General features: G+C 34.6%; 1 long non-coding RNA gene across 2 annotated transcripts; it reads left to right on the forward strand.

Annotated features, from left to right (window-relative positions):
- Positions 1–19358: 19358 nt before the first annotated feature.
- LOC139858726 (uncharacterized) lies at positions 19359–21016 on the forward strand. 2 transcript variants are annotated; one of them, XR_011763055.1, is made up of 5 exons: positions 19389–19498; positions 19750–19799; positions 19945–20026; positions 20363–20417; positions 20713–21016. It is a non-coding gene; the product is annotated as an uncharacterized lncRNA (long non-coding RNA). The 2 variants fall into 2 exon arrangements; XR_011763054.1 differs by having other exon boundaries at positions 19359–19799.
- Positions 21017–22357: the final 1341 nt, after the last annotated feature.

Here is a 22357-nt window from a genome sequence, read left to right on the forward strand (position 1 = left end):
GTGGTTGCTCGCGGGTACAAGAGGGGAGCCATGTATATGGTTGAAGAATGGCTAGGTGATTTCGTGGGTATTAGAAATCCTAGCATGCTAATGCTTTTCGGGTTTGTTGAGGGATATTGTTTGAGTGGGAGCTCAAGGGAAGTCGAAGGTAGTGAAGATTCAGGACGAATTGGTTATACTAGAGCTTTCGTTACTTCAAGAAGATCTTATCCAATGGCAACTTTGTTGCAATCAGCCGAAGAAGATGAACAAGAGATTTTCTTGAGAGTCACTGTTAAAGAAACATCCGTACAGTGGGAGTTGACTCGTGGTGGAAAATTGAGTTTGTCAAAAGACGTGCGCACATATGTGGTCGATGTTCCAATGGTGAAAGCTAAGGCGGTTATGTGGAAGATCAAGGGTGTGAATGCATTCTCACATGGTTACATTGATGGGATTATCCACATGTTTGATATACCGGTGGGTTTATTCTATGTTGGAAAGTTAAATCGGGTAGATGTTATAGTGTACGGGTGGATCGCTTGGGCGATGGGGTTAATTGGGTCGGGTCAGACTCAAATGACCCGTTATCTCCTAGACTAAGGAGATGGGTGTCATAGCCAAAGAGTTGTTATTGTCGTTTTGTTTTCCCAAGCTAGTAACATGAAGATCAAATTATAGCTCAGCGGATTTTTTGGTGTCGAAAGACTTCACTTTCTCGTAGGTTAATGAGAGAAGTGTGGCGTGATTTGGATGCAAATCCAACGGTATCAAAAGGAGGTATAATTAGTGGGTCAAGTTGTTATTGTGGGATGATGATGTTATTAGGCGAGTTTAACGAAGGATGGGTTTGTTCAAAGTCTCCAAGTGAGAGATTTGTTGAGGTGTGGAGACGTTTAAACAAAAACTGGACTGAACCAGTGCTCAATGGGGTGCATCACAGGCAGGATGCGGCGAATCCATGAAGGGGTGAAGTCTGGGAACGTTCTGTTCAAGTTTGAGTTAGTGAGCTGAGCGCACAATTAAGTGTGAGCTGAGCGCACTCACATGATGCGGCGCATCAATGGTTAGATACGGCGCATCTGGTACCTGGAAGTGAGCTGTCAGCACGTTGATCAACTTTTGCACAAGGGATACGTATTTGATTGTCCAAGTTGTCACTTAAGGTGCATGTGGGCTACTTTACACCTTGTTTTAGAGCTGTGATCATGCTAATACAAGGGTGTAAAGAGGATCAAGATGGCTAGTTGATGATTACTTGAAGCATGCTTATGTTTTCTTAAGTGTTCTTGGTTTCCTATAAATATTCATCATTGTAACTCATTGTAAACTCACCACCACGAAATTAATCAATATAGAACACTCTTTGGTTGGCCGTGGACTAAAGCAATCATAAACATAAACGATTGCATATAACCACGTTAAATTCCCGTGTTTTTTTATCATTCTTGCTAGCTTTATAATCTTTTCACTATATTTTCGTTTATTGGAAGTGGGTTGATAACTTGGGGTTATCTAGTCTTGTTGTCGGGTTTCCTAACATACACATCGTTACAAAATAAGCCAAGTCGTCGTTACAAAATTAGCATAATAAGAAAAAAAGGAAGAAAAAAAAATTGTCAGAAAAAGAAAAATCTATGTGCATAGAGCCACTGGCTGCGGACCACTTTGTTAACAAATAAGGTAGCTTTGTCCTCTTTTTCCTTATTAGCTAATGAGTTTTATAGTTTTAATTATAAAATTTTACTACGTATGACTTTAACTTATCTACTTGGGCACTCATGTTAAATTATTTGGGCCAAAATTAGTACACTGCATGAAATAATAGATCCATGGTATCATTTGGTCCAAACACAAAACAGATCACAGTTTACAACCCAATTGACTGGTAGCCCATGTCACCATTACTCATCAAGTAGCTCCGCCCTTGATGCTTGACCCATTTTCGAAACCGACCCTCGCGGTATTTCGCTGTTTCCTGCTGCCAGTTCACTCTCGGCCAAACCCGTCATCATCTTTTTTTTTTTTGAACGGTTTGCATAAGTTGATCATCTATTTGAACCCGCAAACCCGCACTTCTTATCTAACTTACCTGCCATAAATAGATTTTGAATAGTTTCCCCGTAATCCAAATCTTCATCATGATCGACGAGGTTAAAAGATCCCGAGGTAGAAGCGACATTCCTTTTTGACCGTTGGTTCACGCCTACTAGATGATCTCTTGAAACTTTTCTGTTTAAAACGTACCACGACCTGCAAAATCCATCACACGAGGGATCCTCGCAATCACAACGGATCCTACCACTAAGCCCGGCCAAAATCAACGATACACTATCATCCTTCGTAACATCCGCTCCACTTGCCCTCAAAACATTCTTTTTTTTTCTTATCCTTCTTCAACTAAGTCAACATTTCAGCAAAAAATGATATTATCTTCAACACAAACCGAGGGATCAACCCTATGATCAATACCCAAATCTGACCCGATTTCAAAATTGTGCCCATTAGAACAAACAGGCCCAATCGCATCATCAACAAAACTGAGCCCAAGTCTAAGCCCGTCCGAAATAAGCCCGACATTAGAACTTTCTAAAGACCCAAATTGGATCGACCCGGATATATAAACCGGCCACTTAATGTGGGTTGGGCCACTAATGTCAGGCCCATTACCACAAACACCTTTGACCGAAATACAGAAGCATAAGCAGCAGACTAGGTTCATTCATCGAACATTTAACTTTCACCGACAAATCACCAAGTTGGGAAGAATAAATTGGATGTTTAGCAACATCCACATCCGCAACATGGTCGACAAACGAATAAGATGAAGCTCCACTAACAACCACGAATCGATTAGTAGATTCTAAGAGTTTACTATCAAACGTATTAAAAAGAATAACAGGTAAACTAGAGATATCAGAGATTTCCTACACCCATATATTATACTTCAATATGTTTTTATCCTTAATATCAACGTCAACCGAGCCGTATATATGTTTGACACCTCGACTTGATGAAAGCGAACATAGACCCCACATTACATAACGAAGAGGAAGATGTAGCGATGTGAATCACTTCACCAAATTTCTCAGCTAGGTCCTCTACGTTACCTAAGAAGAGGAACATATAGACCTCACATTACCTAAGAAGGGATTTAGATGTTGGGCTGTGCCTGCTACTAATTAAGCCACACTTACATTTGGGTTTTGGCTCTATTTATGGACTTACGAATTAGGCCAATGCTTGATTGAATGTGCAAATGGTCAAGAAAAACTTAAAAATTAGTCTGTGTTGTCAAGTACTGTTACGTAACCAAATAATCTCAACGCAAAAACCATTCACTATGGCATAGAGAAGACAACGAGTTGGTACAAATATGCCTACCTTCTATATAAAATTTCTCATGTACAACGTCATGAGAAAGGTTTTCACTTTGTTTAAAACGACAAAAACGTTTCATGCGTTTTAACAAAATTATCAAAACAAGGCCCCGAAAACTGGAGGGTCCTAATAAGCACACGTCACAACGGCAATCGCTGCACGAAAAAGAACTAAAGTCACGTGAGAATCCCACAACCTTTATTGGCTTTTCATCTGAATCAATTTTGCACAAATCAACAATTTAATCACGCGTTAAGAGCAATAATCATCATTATAACTATAATAAAAATTGAAATCAAATGGCCGAAAGGGTCAGAAGCCGCCATAGTGGCGACATATTTTCATGCATTGTATATAAAATTCTGCATTTCTAGCCAAAACAAACCCACCATTCAACTAGTAGCTCCAATATTATGTAACAAATGAACAAACATAAGGCTAGTTTAACACACTGACCAATAGCAAGCTAGCTAACAAACAACCACATATACTTACTTATAAATAGGTTCATATGGCTCTTTATACTTGCTAAAACATTAATGGATGAGTCCTATTTTCCAATTTCCTTATGGTTGATCAAATTCAATACAATATTTAATTACCAAAGATATAAATATAAATAGCTACCAAACAGCCACATAGTAAATATCCATCAACGATACAATTTAGTAGCCAACATGGATGAAACATCAACCACCTTCCCTTGCCCACCTTCTTCCCCTTTTCATGATCAGGTGGTGACAATGTTGCTTTAAATGCTTCCACATGTTCATCATCATCATCATCATCATCATCATCATCATCATCATCATCAGCAGCAGAAGCAGAAGCAGAAGCAACATCAGCTTGATTCTTCTTCCCCTTCTTAACGTCTTTGACATTTTTTCCCCTTGCTATCTCCCCTTTTTCAAGGAAAAAGAGGGAGACATGACTGAGGGATTGCTGACATGACAATAGATGTTCACAAAACTAGTAACAAAATATATATTGATAATTGATAATATTATATAAAACAAAATATATATATATATATATATATATATATATATATATATATATATATATATATATATATATATATATATATATATATATATATATATATATATTGATTGATTGAAACCTCTTGTCAGCACCAGTGACGATTTCTGGAGTCCTGAGCGATGGTACATATGCTCTGTCACATAGCAAGGACCCCCCATCATAGTATGGATTAGGTGGCTTGTTCGCCTCGAGGCACATGCTCTCCTCTTCTTCCAGTAAAGCATCAGACACGATTTCTGGATTCCTGACCAACCGAAAGATAGTATATATTATATGATCATGTTCACAAATAAAAACTCTACTGTAGTAATCAAAACACACAAATATATAAGCAATATAAATAAATATATTGATTGATGATAAAAACCTGGATAGGATGTGACCACTATGTGTCCAAATGTCAGGTTCAATGTGTATAATGTGGCTGTTGTTATTATTATTAACAGCAGCAACAAATGCATCAAGCTTCCTCATCCAATTACAGTCCTCTTGTTGCCCCGTCACCCAACGTCTGGTCCTCTCGTCGTAATCCTTTAGACAGAAGTTGATAACATCAACAGCTATACCCAGTCGTTTTAACATCCTCTCATAACTCAGCCCACTATAAAACCTTGTAGGACTGGAAGGCAATTAGTATTTAATTAAAAGCAAACATAACACACACACACATGCACATATACATAATATATATACACATATAGTAAGTGCAAAGTAGTAGCTAGATAAATAAAAAGTAGTAGTAAGCTGAAAAATTAATTAATTATGCATAATCAAAAAAATACATTCATACATTACCCGCCAGTAAAGATAAGGATCCTTTTCTGTGTACTTGGATCGTGTAAACACTTAAGATACGTCATGGAAGCTACGAGACCTCCTGAAATATTCAAATCACCAGAATTTACTTTCCACATACCTGAGAAACAGCAACAAGATGAAATTGATTTATTATATGGTCCTACCCTACAATTGGTGATATATATTGGTGATTTAATATAAAAAACAAGAGTAGGAAGCTAACATTTCAGGTGATTCAGGATTTTATCAAGATCGCTAGTAGGTTCAAGCAGGTTATTGACACCTTCAATACCCGTTGTCACTATGCCTATAGCATTATCTGGATTAGCCTGTAACAAAACAATTCCAACATTAATGGCTAACCTGATAGACCAGTAGATCTTGATGGAATTAATTAGGACTCTCTTTTATTTAATATTGTTTTAACACAAGTCAGATACCAGCAAATATATGATTCAGATTGGATGATTCAGTGTAGAGTATCGAGTATGATTTTAACATAATATTTAAAAATATTATAAGGTCATTCATCGATCATCTTCAATAATTGACATATGAAGATCTATAACATCTTCAATATATACACATCGCAATTTATTGCTAACCTAAAATAACAAAAGAAAAGACGACCTTGAGTTTAGCTCGGCAATACGATCGAACACACTTAAGTTGAAGGTAATAGTTATGACGGTTAGTTATGCAGCTCATCCATTTAGAATTGTCGATACAGATCATAATACCCTCCTGAAAAATATTAACCAATTAAGTTTGATTAGATGAATCTATAGATAGATAGCATAAGTACTAATTAATAAAAATGAAAAAAAAAATATATATATATAGAAGAAGAAAACGATACCTTCTTCACCATGCTTTTGAATTGGGAATACAATTAACCACGTTCCAGATTATAAACCCTAATCGAGTAATGGATTAACTGCGAATGAAAAAAATTGGCCGTCTGCTTCCTATATTCGCATGCAGTTCTAATTTACCCCTTTATGAAAATCGGATAATTACAAAACAGCCCCTACGCTTATTAAATTTTTTAATTTTATATGGCTAGAAAAATAAATTAGAATTTAAAGTTACCGATTACCAATTCATAATTAAAGAAACGTATTTTTTTTTTTAAAGTATATAATTAAAAAAAAAAATCGGGGGCATTTTTTTTTAGATGTGGTACAGTGCTTATTAATGTATACGAGGGAATTAAAGTAACAAAGTGTAAATATTTACTTCAGGGTGAGTGTGCCTTGTCACGATCCTTGGGATTCATGTACACTACTTATAGCAGCATTGTTGAAGCTTCTGTTGTTATTAGCCATCTTTTCAGAAAATCAGCATTCGGCAGATTCAAATGAAGCTTTGCTAAAGAAATTAGCACGTGTTCTTGGAAAGCGCCATGTTGATGCATACGGGACGAAGGAAGTTCGGGCCACCAGCGAGATGCCAATGACGGAAAACGGAGGCCGGTGGGAGAAGAAAGTTAGGCGGGATGTGCACTTGATTTCATATGGGGTGTTTTCAACCAAGTCTTTAACAAGTTGATGCATACAAAACACAAGTCTTCAACAAACATAATCACAATCACCTACAGCTGAAATACTTAAGTTATATAGTAGTAATTGAAAGCCAAAATATTTAGTTAGATTTCACATCATTCATGAACAATGTGAAGACCTTCAGTTTATTCCCTATAATCATGGAAAAGATTTAATATTACATAGAATCCCACAACCATTCTTGAATTAATTTTGCAAAAATTTAGGATTCAATCACCCGTTAAGGTAAAGGTGTTCATATTGAGAAGAGGTCAAGGTGTTCATATTGAGAAGGTGGATGGTATGACTTCTCGGCCGGACTAAAAGAACAACAAAAAACGGTAGTTCATAGCCGTTTATTTTGATTGTTTCAGTGTTGGATTGCTTTGTTTAGCTAGGTTGTGTTTGAATTTTTATTTTATTTTTTCTTGTTTTTGTTGCTTTTTTGAGGTTGGTGTTCTACTTGTTTTGTTCGTAGGACTCGGTTCGAGTTAGCATTTTAGTTAGGTTGGTCTTGGTCAGTTTACTCTCTCTGAGTCATTCGTTGTGTTTGGTTTCGTTGCTTGTATCGGTTTGGGGGTTTCATCTAATGATGAATACCCTTTGATTTTGATAATAATCGTTATTTTAGCCAAAAAAAAAAAAAAAAAAAAAAATCACCGTTAAGGGCAACCATATTTGACCTCTGCAGTTCAAACTAAAATACTCGAGTTAGTTAAAACTAAAATATAAGTCATATGCTCATATGGTTGAAAGGGTCAGAAGCCTCCATAGCAGTGGTAGGTTTTCATGCATAGGATTCAAAATTCTGCATTTCTAGCAAAAACGAACCCAGATTTCAACTAGCCATGACTCCAATACAATACTTGTACATATGTGCCCTCCTTGCCGAGATAGGACTTAGAAGTACCTACTATAAGCCACACGCCCACACTTACATTTGGAATTTGGCTCTACTGATGGACTTCAAAACTTGGCCAATGTTTGATTGAATGTGCAAATGGTCGAAAGAAAACTAAAAAGTTTACATAGCATGTGTCGTCAAGTACTCTAAGTAACTAAATAAGCTCAACGCAAAAACCATTCACTATGACATAGAGAAGACAACTACTTGGAACAAATATGCCCACCTTATAGATAAAATCTCTCTCATGTACAACGTCATGCATGGTTTACGACAATAACTTTTCATATGTTTTAACAAAATTATCAAAACAAGACCCGCAAACCGGAGCTCATAATAAGCACACGTCAAGACATCAATCGTCGCTCGAAAAAGATTAAAAGTTACATAGTTGTGAAAAAGGTCGAGACAACAATCGCCGCCAAAAGACATACAAGAATTAGTAACAAATAGCCACATGGTAAATATGCATCAACATTACAATTCAGCATCAGCCAACATGGATGAAACATCATTAACCACCTTCCCTTGCCCACATATTCATCATCATCATCATCATCATCATTCTCTTCATCATCATCATTATCATAATCGTCATCATCATTATTATCATCATCATATGCAGCAGGTTGTTCCACTCCAACTGTGTTGTCAAGTTCCTTATGTTTACCACGTTTTTCCAGTTCCAGTTTCGATTGTCGTTCCCGTGACCATTCTAAAAAATTGATCTCAGATTCCCGGTTGCGAGTTCCAAGTGGAGTTGTCGTCTCGAGGCACCAAATCTCTTTTTCTTCCAGTAAAGCACCAGATACTATTTCTGGATTTCTAACAATATTACAAAAACAAAACTAATTAATCAAAACACACACTGCACATACAATATACAATACTCTAGTAATAGTAATATCAAATGTATATATAAGCAAGCAATATATATTATATGCTAGACTTATTTATTACTCCTACATTAATGTGTCCTAACCTATTAATAATAAGTCACCATCTTATTGATATGGTGAGATCTCAAGATATCATTATTAATAACAAGTCACCATCTTATTGATATGGTGAGATTACATGCTATCTTTTATGATCATACTTAAATACCATAATGAATGCACTTAACTAATCTTGATGGGAGATATTAAGTTGCATACTCTTTAATATTTGGAGTTGATCCCTCCTTGACCTCTCATATAAATAGAGGCTCATTCTTCATCTCTATGCACACACAACAACAACACATTACAATTACTCTAAGTCCATCACTAGAGAGGATCAAGTAGAAGATCAAACATCCTACTTGTGTTCTTATGGCTTCATCTTCTCTCAACACAAGTAATCCTAATCCCTTATGTCTTAATCTTTATCTAATGAATTACATGATGAAATATTATGTTATGTCTAACATGTAATATTAAGAGCAAAGAAATCTCATATATATTAAATCCGAATAATATATGTTGAATAACTAAAAAGTTCGTTACCTTGAATCTGTATACTAAAATATTCGGATGATTATATGATGATGATTCATAATTTTGTAATCTTATATTCGTAATTCATTATCATGAAAACAATTGAAAATAAAATAAATTTGGACATAAGTCATTGCATTTTTATAAAGCAAGATAAGTGTCCAATAATTTCTTCTCACATTAAAATAAAATTTAATTAGTCGACGTGTGTATTAATATAATTGATTAGCATACACATGTGACTTAAATCTAGTAGCTAGTAAAGTGGTCATTGCTTACGTAAGATAATAATGGCAAGAAGAGAATATTATGTATTTTTTTTTCCACAAGGTAGCCTAGTTTTGTTTTGCTAAAGGCATATAGAATGGATAAATCCACCAAAACTTTTAACGAATTCGGCACATGTATGCATAAATGTGGTGGTGGTCAATAGTATTTATAGAAATATTACAGCCCATATAAAATGGGTGATGATATATACACAACCAATTTTTACAAATACACAACCAAACATGCTTTACAGTGTTGTACAGTACAACATTGTAAAATATGTTTGGTTGTGTATTTGTAAAAATTGGTTGTGTATATATCACTACCCATATAAAATAAACTAAATCTGAATTTAGGTTTGATATCATCCATTATTTTTTCTTATTATTTTAATCTTGATTTGATTGCATGATGTAACTAATGAAAATTTGTTCGCATGCATTATATTTTCTTTTGCTGTTTATGGACTATTTAACTTTTTACATAATCCAAAACGTCTACTCATATTATCGATGTGAAGTAGCATTTTACAATAATAAAATATCACATCATGTCAGTATCATTAATTGTAACACTCAAGAACTATTGTTAGTGAATTAACTAGTGTAACTTTAAACTACTAATGATGAATTTTATTTATTTTTTTTGTACGTTCAATTTTAAGGTCATGATTTAAATTTATTATAGATTGATGAATTATTATGTCTTTATCGGTCACGATAATAAAGAAATTATTGGTCTAATAAAGGGAAACCGCACTAATAGCAAAGAAAAGCAATATGAATTGGTGAGCATTATTTTTTCTTTTAATTTAGCATACTTGTCTAATAAAGATCATCAATTATTGGTATCCCGTTATTGGTATCTTATTTACATGATAAATCATCAATTATCGAGCTTGTATGATTTATAGCTTTTAAATGTATAGGGTAATATTTTATTTCAAAACATGTTTAAATGACTACCTATTTATTGAGAGTAGTTGTTGGCCCAACGGAAGGCTACTAGTTGAAATAATTATGGTGAATGAAAAGTCATATTAAGTTACGTTTGGTGTCTAAGGATTATGGGATAACCCAACGGTGACCCATAATTTTGAGACATCGTACGGTATTTTGCAAATTAATTATAATTAGTTTATTTATATTTCTGCCCAACGGTGACATATTTGTAGACTAATGTTGCATTATTTAATAAAGAAGTTATAAGTGTATTATTGATGGAACCAACGAAAAGTCAATAATTTCACCAACTTCTTTGATAAATTTAATCTTGTGTTGTGATTAAATTTATGTATACCAACTTTTGCCCTATAGTTGGTGTTATTATCATTATTATCACTATTATTATTATGTCACTAATATAGTCTTATTTTATAAATTTATTTATGATGTACCATGGAAATTATTATAGTCCTTAATGAGCATAATAATGAGTATGAGCATTACATTTCAGCTTTGACACCCACTGCTATTACAAACTGTATTTCTGGCATAGATAACTTGAATGGAACTAATTTTGCATCGTGGAAAGATCAAATTAAGATTTTCCTCGGCATAACTGATTTGGACTATGCTTTAAGATTTGATCAACCCGCACCTCTTACCGACGAAAGTACAGTTGAACAAAAGAGGACTTATGATATATGGGAAAGATCAAATCTGTAACATCCCGCGTTTTTCCGTTAAATTTATTTTTAACACCGTCTTTTTTTTTATAATATCTTACGTATTTAAATTAGTAGATTCCATTGACAAACGTTCATAATATTCTCGTTATTTAATTATAACATCACTCGTTTACTCGAGCGTTTTTAAAATATTTATTTGGTTAATTCTCGCACCCGCTTTGAAACTTGAGGGACCAATGTTGTCAAGAGGGCAAAGTGGTGACTAGGTCAACTAGTCAACCACTTCACCTCCTCCATTCATTTAATTCTTTTTCTCTTTTCCATTTTTCCTTTCAACTAATACTTACATTTTTACATCTTTTTGATCTTCACAAAGAATCATCATCTAAAACCGAATCAAGAAGCAAACTTCAAAACAAATTACATATTCGTAATCCTCTCTTCATCCTCTACATTTTGATACCAATTTCATCAAGTTTGGGTAACATTTCTAAAACTCTAGATTTCTCTAAATTCGTGTTTTTGACTTGAAATGGTGTTAGTGTCTATGGCTCGTGTATAACATGAATATATGTTTTGTTTGCTCGATTTGTTGTTTAGAGTAACTAGTTTGAATTTTTGAAATGGGTTTGCTTAATCTTTGATTTTGGAAGAGTAAATGTTGTTAAATTGTTAAAGTTCATGTTTTAATTGTGTTACTAGTATCACTAGCTTCATTTTGATGTGTAGGTTGATTTGTAAAACTTCAAAAACATGATTAATGATTTTGTGATTCTTGATTAGGGTTTGATCGTTCTTGAGATGAACTTTTTGATGCTTGAATGCCATGAAATGTTAATTGTAAGTGTGTAGTTGTAATGTATGTTTCATTACCTTCAAAACGGCATATCATATGCGTGAATTGGATCCCCGAAACTTGAAATGCATTTTTGAGCTTGAAACTTTGAAAATGGACTTTTAATGATCACATGAGGAGAAATCGATTATTGAAAATGATGTTTTTGTTTGATGAAACGTATTTAGTTGTGTTCCTTGTCAAAAGAGCTTTCCAACGATATAAGATACGAAATCTTAGTGTTTACGGTTTGTAAATTATGCTTGATTTAATTATGGTTTTGGACTTGAATAAATTCAGCAGACCAGGTACCAGACTACGGTATTTGCCGCGGCGCGACCCAAAGGGCATTCCAGATTCTGTTTTCACTTGTCTTTTATACAAAAATGTTTGCCATGCTATGGACCTTCAATTCACATGTAACTTGTCCTAACATGCTTATATATGATTAATTAGCTCAGAAAAATAGTTAGGGACCCGACCCGAACCCGTTGACTTTTTCGTTGACTTTGACTTGACCAAGTTTGACTTTTAGTCAAACTTAACCCAACACTTATGCAATCGTCCTAACATGCTTTTATACTTGATTCTCGCATGAAACTTGACAATTTGACTCACATGCTATATAATCGAGTCGTAACGAGCCATAGAACTAACTGAACACATTTCGCCCGACCTTGTGTCGTAACCGGTTAATTGATATAACTTACTTGTTTAGGTCAAGGCTAAGCAACTTTCATGCACACATTTACTTTGTGAAGTACTTTTATACTCGTGCACTCGATGTGAGATCATAGTCCCACTTTTACTCTTTTGAACTTATATTTGGGATGAGAAAACATAAACGTTTCTTTTTAACTAAGTGAACACAAGTACAGGAAAATAAACATTCTACATACGAGTTTAGAACAAAATCCTCAATTCGATTATCATTAGTTACACTTGCAGGGTGTAAGTGTAGGCGTGAACTTATGTTGTATGGCCATATGGGTTTGACAAACCCTCATTCGGACGGTTCGCTTCCGTTGTTGGATGAAATATGTTTTCGAGAAACAGTGTTGTTCTAGCACTATTAATGGGGTATCAACGGACGGAATGTTAAGCCTTGATAATTGGGTGCTCGTGAATATTAACTTTTAGAATGTATCACTATTATTTCAACCTTGCAAATCTTGTGGTTCGGCTTACTTTACTTACTCAAATTACTTACTTAAACCTGTGATTTCACCAACGTTTTTCGTTGACAGTTTTCTATATGTTTTCTCAGGTTCATTCTTGGTTACTTGTTACATGGTTCCGCTCTCTTTGATTACTTGATTGGAGTCAACCATGCATGCGTACGCTAGGGATAGCACTTTTGGATTCAAACTTTTGTCTACATACTTACGCTATTTATAGCAACTGTGATTTTAAACTAATTATGTCGCGAGTTATTTCATTCATACTTTATAACTTTTGTAAACTTAAACATATTGTCGATCCGTTTGGTAAACTAAACTTTGCAAGTCTTGTACTTTTCAAATGAATGCGACATAATTTTGGTCAAACGAGTCTCATAGAGGGACTACGACCACGTAACGGGACCTCAGTTAGCGACGCCGTCAATGACGATTTTGGTCGGGTCGCTACAAAATCGCATGTCTCTAATGATAATGAAGAATTCTATATCGCCCGCTATTCGAGGAGCCATTCCCGACTCCGAAAATGCTAAAGAATTCTTAGAATTTGTCGAGGAAAAATTTAAGGGCTCATCCAAATCTCATGCGAGTACCCTTATTCTTAAGATGCTTACCACGAAGTATGATGGTGTTAGTGGGGTACGTGAGCACATCATGATGATGAATGACATGGCCTCAAAATTAAAGGGCATAGACATGGAAATATCTGAAGGTTTTCTCGTTCACTTCATTATGACATCTCTCCCTTCTCAGTTTGGTCCTTTTAAGATCAACTATAACACTCAAAAAGAGAAATGGAAAATGAGCGAGTTGATTGCCATGTGTGTCCAAGAAGAGGAAAGGTTGAAAATTGAAAAACCCGATGTTGCTCACCTCACCACCGCTAAAACTACTCGTAAGAAAGTTTTCAAAAATAACAAAGGTTCAAAATGGGAGAAAGGAAGTTCCGCAAAAGAAATTTCTTTAAAGGCAAGTGCAAGTAAGGGCAAGGAAACTGGTCCAAAATGTAAGTTTTGTAAGAAACATGGACACATTCAAAGAGAATGCCCAAAGTTTCGAGAATGGTTAGACAAGAAAGGTCCGTATATATCCTATATTACTTACCATGAATGTTTTTCAATTAATGTTCCCTCTAATACTTGGTGGGCTGATAGTGGTGCTATGGTTCATGTTACTAACTCATTGCAGGGATTCCTTTCAAAGAAGCAGCTACAAAAGGGGGAAAGAATCATTAAGGTCGGTAACGGAGATGAGTTACATGTTGAAGCTATTGGGACTCTCTTATTAGTTTTAGAGGGCGGTTTCAATTTGTACTTAAATAATACACTTTATGTTCCATTAATGACTCGGAACCTTATTTCTGTTTCTAAACTTGATCGTTTCGGTTATGATTTTAAGTTTGGGCATAATTGTTTGGAAGTGTATTTTGATTCTCATGTTGTCAGTACTGGTTCATTAGAAAATGACCTCTATAAGCTTCATTTAGATAACAACTTTGCGGAATCCCTATTGACCATGGACGTAAATGTAATCACTAATGGAAAAAGGAAAAAACTAGAAAATGAAAATTCCTCAAGATTGTGGCATAAACGTTTAGGTCACATATCAAAAGACAGAATGCAACGTTTAACTAAAGAATGAATTCTTCCTACTCTAGATTTTTCCGATTATAACCAATGTATTAAATGTGTTAAGGGAAAATTTGTGAAAACAAATAAGAAAGGGTCCACAAGAAGTAAAGAACTTCTTGAAATTATTCATACAGACATTTGTGGACCTTTCATCACTGATATAGGAGGGCATAAATATTTTATCACTTTCATTGATGACTATTCTCGTTATACTTATATTTACTTGATCAAAGAAAAGTCTGAATCTCTTGATGTTTTCAAAATCTATAAGGCTGAAGTTGAAAATCAACTTAAATGCAAGATTAAGATTGTGAGATCGGATAGGGGTGGAGAGTATTATGGTAAACACTCTGACGTTGGACAAAGCCCCGGTCCATTTGCCTTATTTTGTCATGAACATGGAATTATAAATCAATTTACTATGCCGGGAACACCGCAACAAAATGGTGTTACCGAAAGGCGTAACCGAACCCTTATGGATATGGTTAGAAGTATGATTTGTAATTCAAGTCTCCCAAAGTACTTATGGAGTGAGGCATTAAAAACGGCCACTCATATCCTAAATAGAGTGCCTTCCAAGTCTGTCCCTAAAACACCGTTTGAACTTTGGACAGGAAGGACACCTAATTTGAACTATCTTAGGTTATGGGGTTGTCCAGCCGAGGTTAAAGTTTTTCAATCCTCAAATAAAGAAACTCGACTCAAAAACCATTAGTTGTTATTTTATCGGATATCCTGAACGTAGTAAAGGTTATCGGTTTTATTGCCCTAATCATACTACAAGAATTGTCGAATCAAGAAATGTTGAGTTCATTGAGAATGGTGAAAATAGTGGGAGTGGGGGAAGAAATATTGAACTTGAAGAGAGTGTAAACACTCATAAGTCTGATATTCCATTACCACCGAACATGATAATCACACCATCATTAGCTCAAAATGAGGATGGTGTCCCCGTTGTTAATGAATCACAATATAATGAGTTACCACATGACACTCACATCATCAATGAACAAACACATGATGATGAAGAAAATCATGAACCCGATACTCAACAACCATTACGAAGATCTAGGAGAGCTAGAAGATCTGTCAACTATGATGATTTCGTAGTCTACCTAAATGAGATTGACTATGACTTAAGCAAAGTTGAAGATCCTACTTCCTATAAAGAAGCCATTACGAGCAATCAATCAACTCATTGGCTTGAAGCCATGCATGACGAGTTGAAGTCGATGAAAATAAATGATGTCTGGGAACTTATAGAATTACCCAATGGTGCAAAACATGTTGGGTGTAAGTGGGTCTATGTAACGACCCGTCAAAATCGCTATTGACGCGGCACGTTAATCATTGATTCCACAGTGAGGTTTTGACCTCTATATGATACGTTTTGATAAAATATTGCATTCATTAAATAAGTGACTTTCTAAACATAGAAAGTTATAAACATGTGGGCGAGTGCTTAGGTATAAGCAAAACCCCAAAATACATAAGTCTTTAATTTACAGGTTGACATCACAGTCCAATTATTTATTACACAACGCAGTTTTATTTTGAATGCAATAAACTTTGTACAAAGCATGAGAGACTCCATGCAGGAAACAAGCACATTAAAACGGAAGCATTCTAAGGACCTGAGAATAAAACATGCTAAAAAGTCAACACGAATGTTGGTGAGTTATAGGTTTATTTGCTCGAGTCATAAACATATATAAAGATAGACCACAAGATTTCATCAAAAGTTTATCAATAGATTCTACGTAACAGAGCACCCTGGTAACTAAACTTAACGCTATAGTGATAATTACCCCATTCATTTTAATACATGCAAACCAACGTGTCTTAAACTCAAATAACATACGTCCGTTAAAAGGCTAGCGCTCTAGCTCGGACGGGGATGTCAAGCCCTATGGATCCATTTACAATTATTCGCGCCCACCAGTCCATATCCTATGTACTGGCAGCTACTAGTTACCAAAGCTAAGGGATTTTCGGTTTAACTCAGTGTAGAATTTAGTATGTACTTGTGTCTTATTGTGTTTAAAATAAATTGCATGTATTCTCAGCCTAAAAATATTTAAAGTATTTAAAAAGGGAGACTATAAACTCACAGTTCAATATTGAGACTCAATATTGTAGGCAAATTGCGTAGACATAATGATGGTAGACGACTGTATGGTTGGCCTTGGATTCAAGAACAATACCCCGAACAATACCCAATATTTCCTTTGCTTAAAGAGGTTTGAAACCCGGATTAAAACACCCTCGAATATACTTTATTATTATTAAACTTAAATTATAATTATAATTATAATTATAAATTAAAATTTAAATTACATATGAAAATAAAATATGAAGTATATCATCGAACAAACTGGTCTTTTATAGTACTTTTCGATTTACTGTAGCTCATGCGATCGCATGAGTTTTCAGTGTTTTTGCCATGCGATCGCATGGCCGCCTTTCCCGTTTTTGTTTGCTAGTTCGTTGACATCAAATAGTATTTACTGTAGCAAATAGTGTTTAATGTAGCAATAGTATTTACTGTAGCAAATAGTGTTTACTAGTTCGTTTTTCACTGTAGCACTGTAGCAAAATACGGTTTCACTATAGCAAATAGTGTTTTACTGTAGGAAATTCGTTTTTACTTGTACAAATATATATATATATATATATACATTTTACAAAGCATGAATCTCAAATCCTACTTGTCACACTCACATTGTCCCACAATTTTATTTTCCACGTGGATTTTTTTTAAAAACACTGTCAATTGCTACAAATTACTGCTACAGTACATGTGGATCCTTCTATCCGTCCTATGATCTTGACTCCCAACAAATCTCGCAACACACCCCATTAAATCAGATTCATATTTTCAAACATTCTGGTATCAATTTTATAAATTTTAGCCGATTCTTCAATTCGCAACTGAGATCCACCTATTCTTAATTAGGGTTTCACAACCGATTTGAATCGGCGATGATTATTCATCAACCTAACCAGCCTTGCCGTATTTATACAACCGATTTGAAACAGATTCCATGTAATAGACATGTTGATTACTTCCATCATTAGGCGAAATCATAAAGACGATCAGGGTTCTTTCACTATCGGATCATTTAATTAGGGTTCTAATAACGATTGGGTTTATGTAAAATTAGGGTTTTTGTTTTCAGCGATTGTGGGCTACATCTCATCTGATTGTTTACGTCTCCTTCGAATCTACTATACATATTCTAAAATCAATTAATACACTTACATCGTTTACCATTTCATATCAAATGTTCCCATCTAATTTCGCTTACGATTTCATCCAAGTTGAATGGTTTAGTTTAGTGCGATTTTATGTTACAAAAAACTGCTGATGTTCTTCTATGACGCGCTCCTGCTGGTCCTATTACAAAAAGCAAGTTTGTTTTTTTTTTAATGTAGTAAAAATTTGTTTATATGAATCTGACTTGAGAAACCGTTTCAGTTATATTAAAACTGAACCTGTTTTAATGATTCAGATAATAAGTTTTTATCATTGAAAACTATAATGGATGAACAATTTTAGAACCATTAAAACCACATATCAATCTTTCATTCTATTCAGCTTTGTTGTTAATCTAATATATAAGTTAACTTTTCTGATTTGAAACACAATAACAATTGAATTATTGTGTTATTTAACTAATTCTGAATGTAGGTTTTGATTGGTTTTAACAGGAATGAGAGATAAAAAAATACATGACCATCATTAGGTCTGGAAATTCAGGTGCGCAGAGAACAAAGGTATGTGGTATGTTCACCATCATTTGACTCTCAGTTTGATGTTTAATCGTTTCATGGAATTTATGATAACTCATTTTACACTTGTGTCAGACGGATAACCTTACATTGTCTCGACGGGGATCCAAGTTTAAAATCCTATCAGACATATAATCAAAAGGTCTCTGATTCGACTCATGGATAGGAATCACATGATCCGGTGGATCCATTATTAGTATGATTGGATTGTGAGTTAAATGCTTAAATGATCACAGAAGTATGCAATTTATGATTAATTTGTGTAATGTTTGACTTTTTATTTTTTGAGTTCTTTCAAAGATTTTACCAGCATGGTCCTTATGGGAATTCTTTCTCCTAACATTGCGAATTTGACTGCATTAAGTTTTGGTTATAATTTGTATTTGAATTTTCTTACAAAAAGCAAATTTTTGTTAGTGTTTGTAAGGTTTATGTTTAAATCTTTAAGGTTATATGATGTTAGATTGTTTACATAGTAACCAAAATGTTTAAGGTGGTCCCTGCAAATGTACTTAGGATGCTAGGGATCCAAGGTGTGATCCTTAAGAGGTTTGTTCCATCACCTTCTTTAATTTTATTTTTTTATCTATAGCTGTTTGATTTTATGACAGGAGTGGAGTTGAACATGTATGATTAAACATTCAAAACTTCATCAACAATCATAATCGGTATAAACGGCTAATTTCAAAGACATCGTCACGCTTGTCCATTGTGTATACGAAATCCAGTTTAGGGATTCAAATCGAAACATAAATTGGGTGAGAACCAGGTACGTTTCATCCTTAACAATTTCAGTTAAATTCGTGTATTAGGATCTGCTTATGCTGAATTTGGCAATACTAAAGTCATTTTGTCAATGTAAGTTTACTCTCATGTAATGTGTGTTTCATTGATACATGTTTTGTGAAGTTCAAATTAAAATATAAATTTTGCAATATGATACTCAGACGATACACTTTTGCTTCTTCAAATTTGGGGCAGGAGCAAGTAAGAAAGCAATGATGTATAGCGATACTGGTCGACTGAATTGTAATGTTAGATTTGCTACTCCTTTTGTCATTTCTTTCGATTTTGATGTTTTGCGGTTCTGATTGTTACGGGCTAGGTGTTGTTAACAGGGTAATCAACGTGATTTTGTTATTTTAATGTTGTTTTAAAACCAGTGGCCTATTACATAAAGAAGTTTAGTTTGTTACCTACTAATGTGACTTTAATGTATTTGTGCTTAATGTCATCTGTTTATAATATGATTTGTATATTGCCAAATACTAAAGTTGAGTTGCAGGTTTATCTAGAATGAACATCAGATATTTTGAATGGTACCTTGGATGAAGGGTGAGATTACATATGAAACTACTACAAATAGTAGCCTTTTATATTGTGATTTGAGAAATTTCAGCTTTTCTTCACAAAAGAGAATGTGTTATAAGCACAATAACTCAAAACACATGTTTTTGACCCTGCATAACTTTTTGCACAGGTATTCTTCGGATATATGGGCTGATATAGTCAATTGTTATATCATTTGAGGTCTCGGAATCGTTGACGACTTGAAATTAAAGGTTTGCATTATCATTTAATTTTTTGTTTTATACAATCTTAATGTAGAGTATGACCACTTATTGGGGTAGCTGGTTCAAAACATGGAAGAGACTGTTGCTTTTTGAAGAATGAGTTATGCACTTATGTTGGTAACTTTGCCAACAGATATTATACTACTACATCAGTTAGTGTGAGACTAGAGGTGGCCATTTGGTGGGTTGGCTTAACAATTTTGGTTCAAAAATAAATTTGTTATTTAAATGTAATTACACAGTCTAGGGAAGTTTTTCATTTTTTGCATGGAATGTCGTTCATACTAATTTACACTGATCCATTACTCTTCTAATTGTTTGCAGGTTTCAACTTTCATTCACTTACACTAATACTGGGATTTCCTTAGCCATTTGTTTGGTAAAATACTTAAATAAATGTTAAACACTCTTGAGTGAATGTTATATTGTTTATTTGATGACCATCATTAACTAAACTGCCTGTTGTATTGATTTTAACTCTGTTCGTATGTTAATGCATTGATTGGCCTCTTTGGTAGCTATTTCGTATGAAGATCCTGGTGGGCAAACGATGCGGGTTTCTACATTATAGTAACATGTGAAAGCTTCATGACCTTATTTTCTCTTTACTCGCCGTTAATGTTTATTGTTCTTTGGATTGTACTTACCAATATGATGTGTTTTATGTTGTGCAGAGCAAGCGCTATATATGCTCAACTATTGATAGTGAATCTGATGGTCAAAACATTCACCTTTTTTAAGACATAGTGCTTGGACCAAGGAATGTTTGCTGTAGTTCAAAGTTGGAATCTGACAAAGACAACAAATTAGTTGGTGGATTCAGGCTATACATTTATTTATGAATATAGCTTTATATCCCAGCTATAACCATAAAATATAAATTTGTTTTTGTGGTTATTACACTCCCTTTTGCAAAAGAATTCCCAACTAATTGTTCTATAAACTAATCAATCGAGAATGGTATATCAATTCTTTATTACAAGTAAATGTTCATGTATTTTGTACAAAATATGGTATTTGGTTTCGTATTTGATTTTGGGATTTAATTTGCGTGTTCCGGTTTTTAATCTGCAAGTGTACAGAAAATTTGGTGGTTTTTGACTATAAACAGTTGATATATTGTAATTGTATTCAATAATAATGCTTACGTCATTACGTCATTAATCAGTATCAATACTTATGTTTTTGCATACTATTTTTTAGAGCCGCCGTGCAACGCACGGGCTCTTAAAATCTAGTATATATATATATATACATACATATAATTGTTCATTAATCGTCGAGAGTAATCAAAGGTAATTGTATATATGAAACAGTTCTAAAATTTTGAGACTCAATCTAACAGACTTTGTTTAACGTGTTAAAATAATAAATCGTATAGAGAATTGGTTTAAATAAGTAAAAAAATTTCGGGTCATCACAGTACCTCCCCGTTAAAGAAAATTTCGTCCCGAAATTTTGAGTAGTACCTGTTTCATGAGCGATATCAGTGAACAAATGTGGATACTTTTGCTTCATTTGATCTTCACGTTCCCAAGTAAACTCGGGTCCTCGTATTGCTTTCCAACGAACCCTAACTATCGGTATTTTGCTTCGATAAAATGGAGTTTATCATTGATTCGTATTTCATCAAGAGGAATTACGACATCCTTTTCAGCTAAACATTTCTTCAAATTTGACACGTGAAATGTGTTGTGAACACTACTAAGTTCTTGCGGTAGCTTTAATCGATAAGCAACTGTTCCAACTCTTTCTGTGATTTCAAAGGGTCCTACGTACCTAGGACTTAACTTTCCTCGTTTACCGAATCGTACTACGCCTTTCCAGGGTGACACTTTCAACATGACTTTGTCGCCCACTTGAAATTCTAGCGGTTTTCTTCTTACATCAGCATAACTCTTTTGGCGACTCATGGCCGTTTTCAATCGCTGTTGTATTTGAATGATCTTTTCGGTGGTTTCGTGAATAATTTCTGGTCCAGTAAGTTGTCTTTCTCCTACTTCACTCCAACAGATAGGAGATCTGCACTTTCTACCGTAAAGTGCTTCAAATGGCGCTGCGTTGATGCTCGTAAGATAGCTGTTATTGTATGAAAATTCTGCCAACGGTAAGTGTCGATCCCAACTGGTTCCAAAGTCAATCACGCATGCCCGTAACATGTCTTCCAATGTTTGTATTGTTCTTTCACTTTGACCATCTGTCTGTGGGTGATAATCGGTGCTCATATCTAATCGAGTTCCCAATGCTTTTTGTAATGACTGCCAAAAACGTGATGTGAATCGGGTGTCACGATCAGATATGATGGAGATGGGTACACCA

This window comes from Rutidosis leptorrhynchoides, chromosome 7 (assembly GCF_046630445.1).
Source record: "Rutidosis leptorrhynchoides isolate AG116_Rl617_1_P2 chromosome 7, CSIRO_AGI_Rlap_v1, whole genome shotgun sequence".
Lineage (NCBI taxonomy): Eukaryota > Viridiplantae > Streptophyta > Magnoliopsida > Asterales > Asteraceae > Rutidosis > Rutidosis leptorrhynchoides.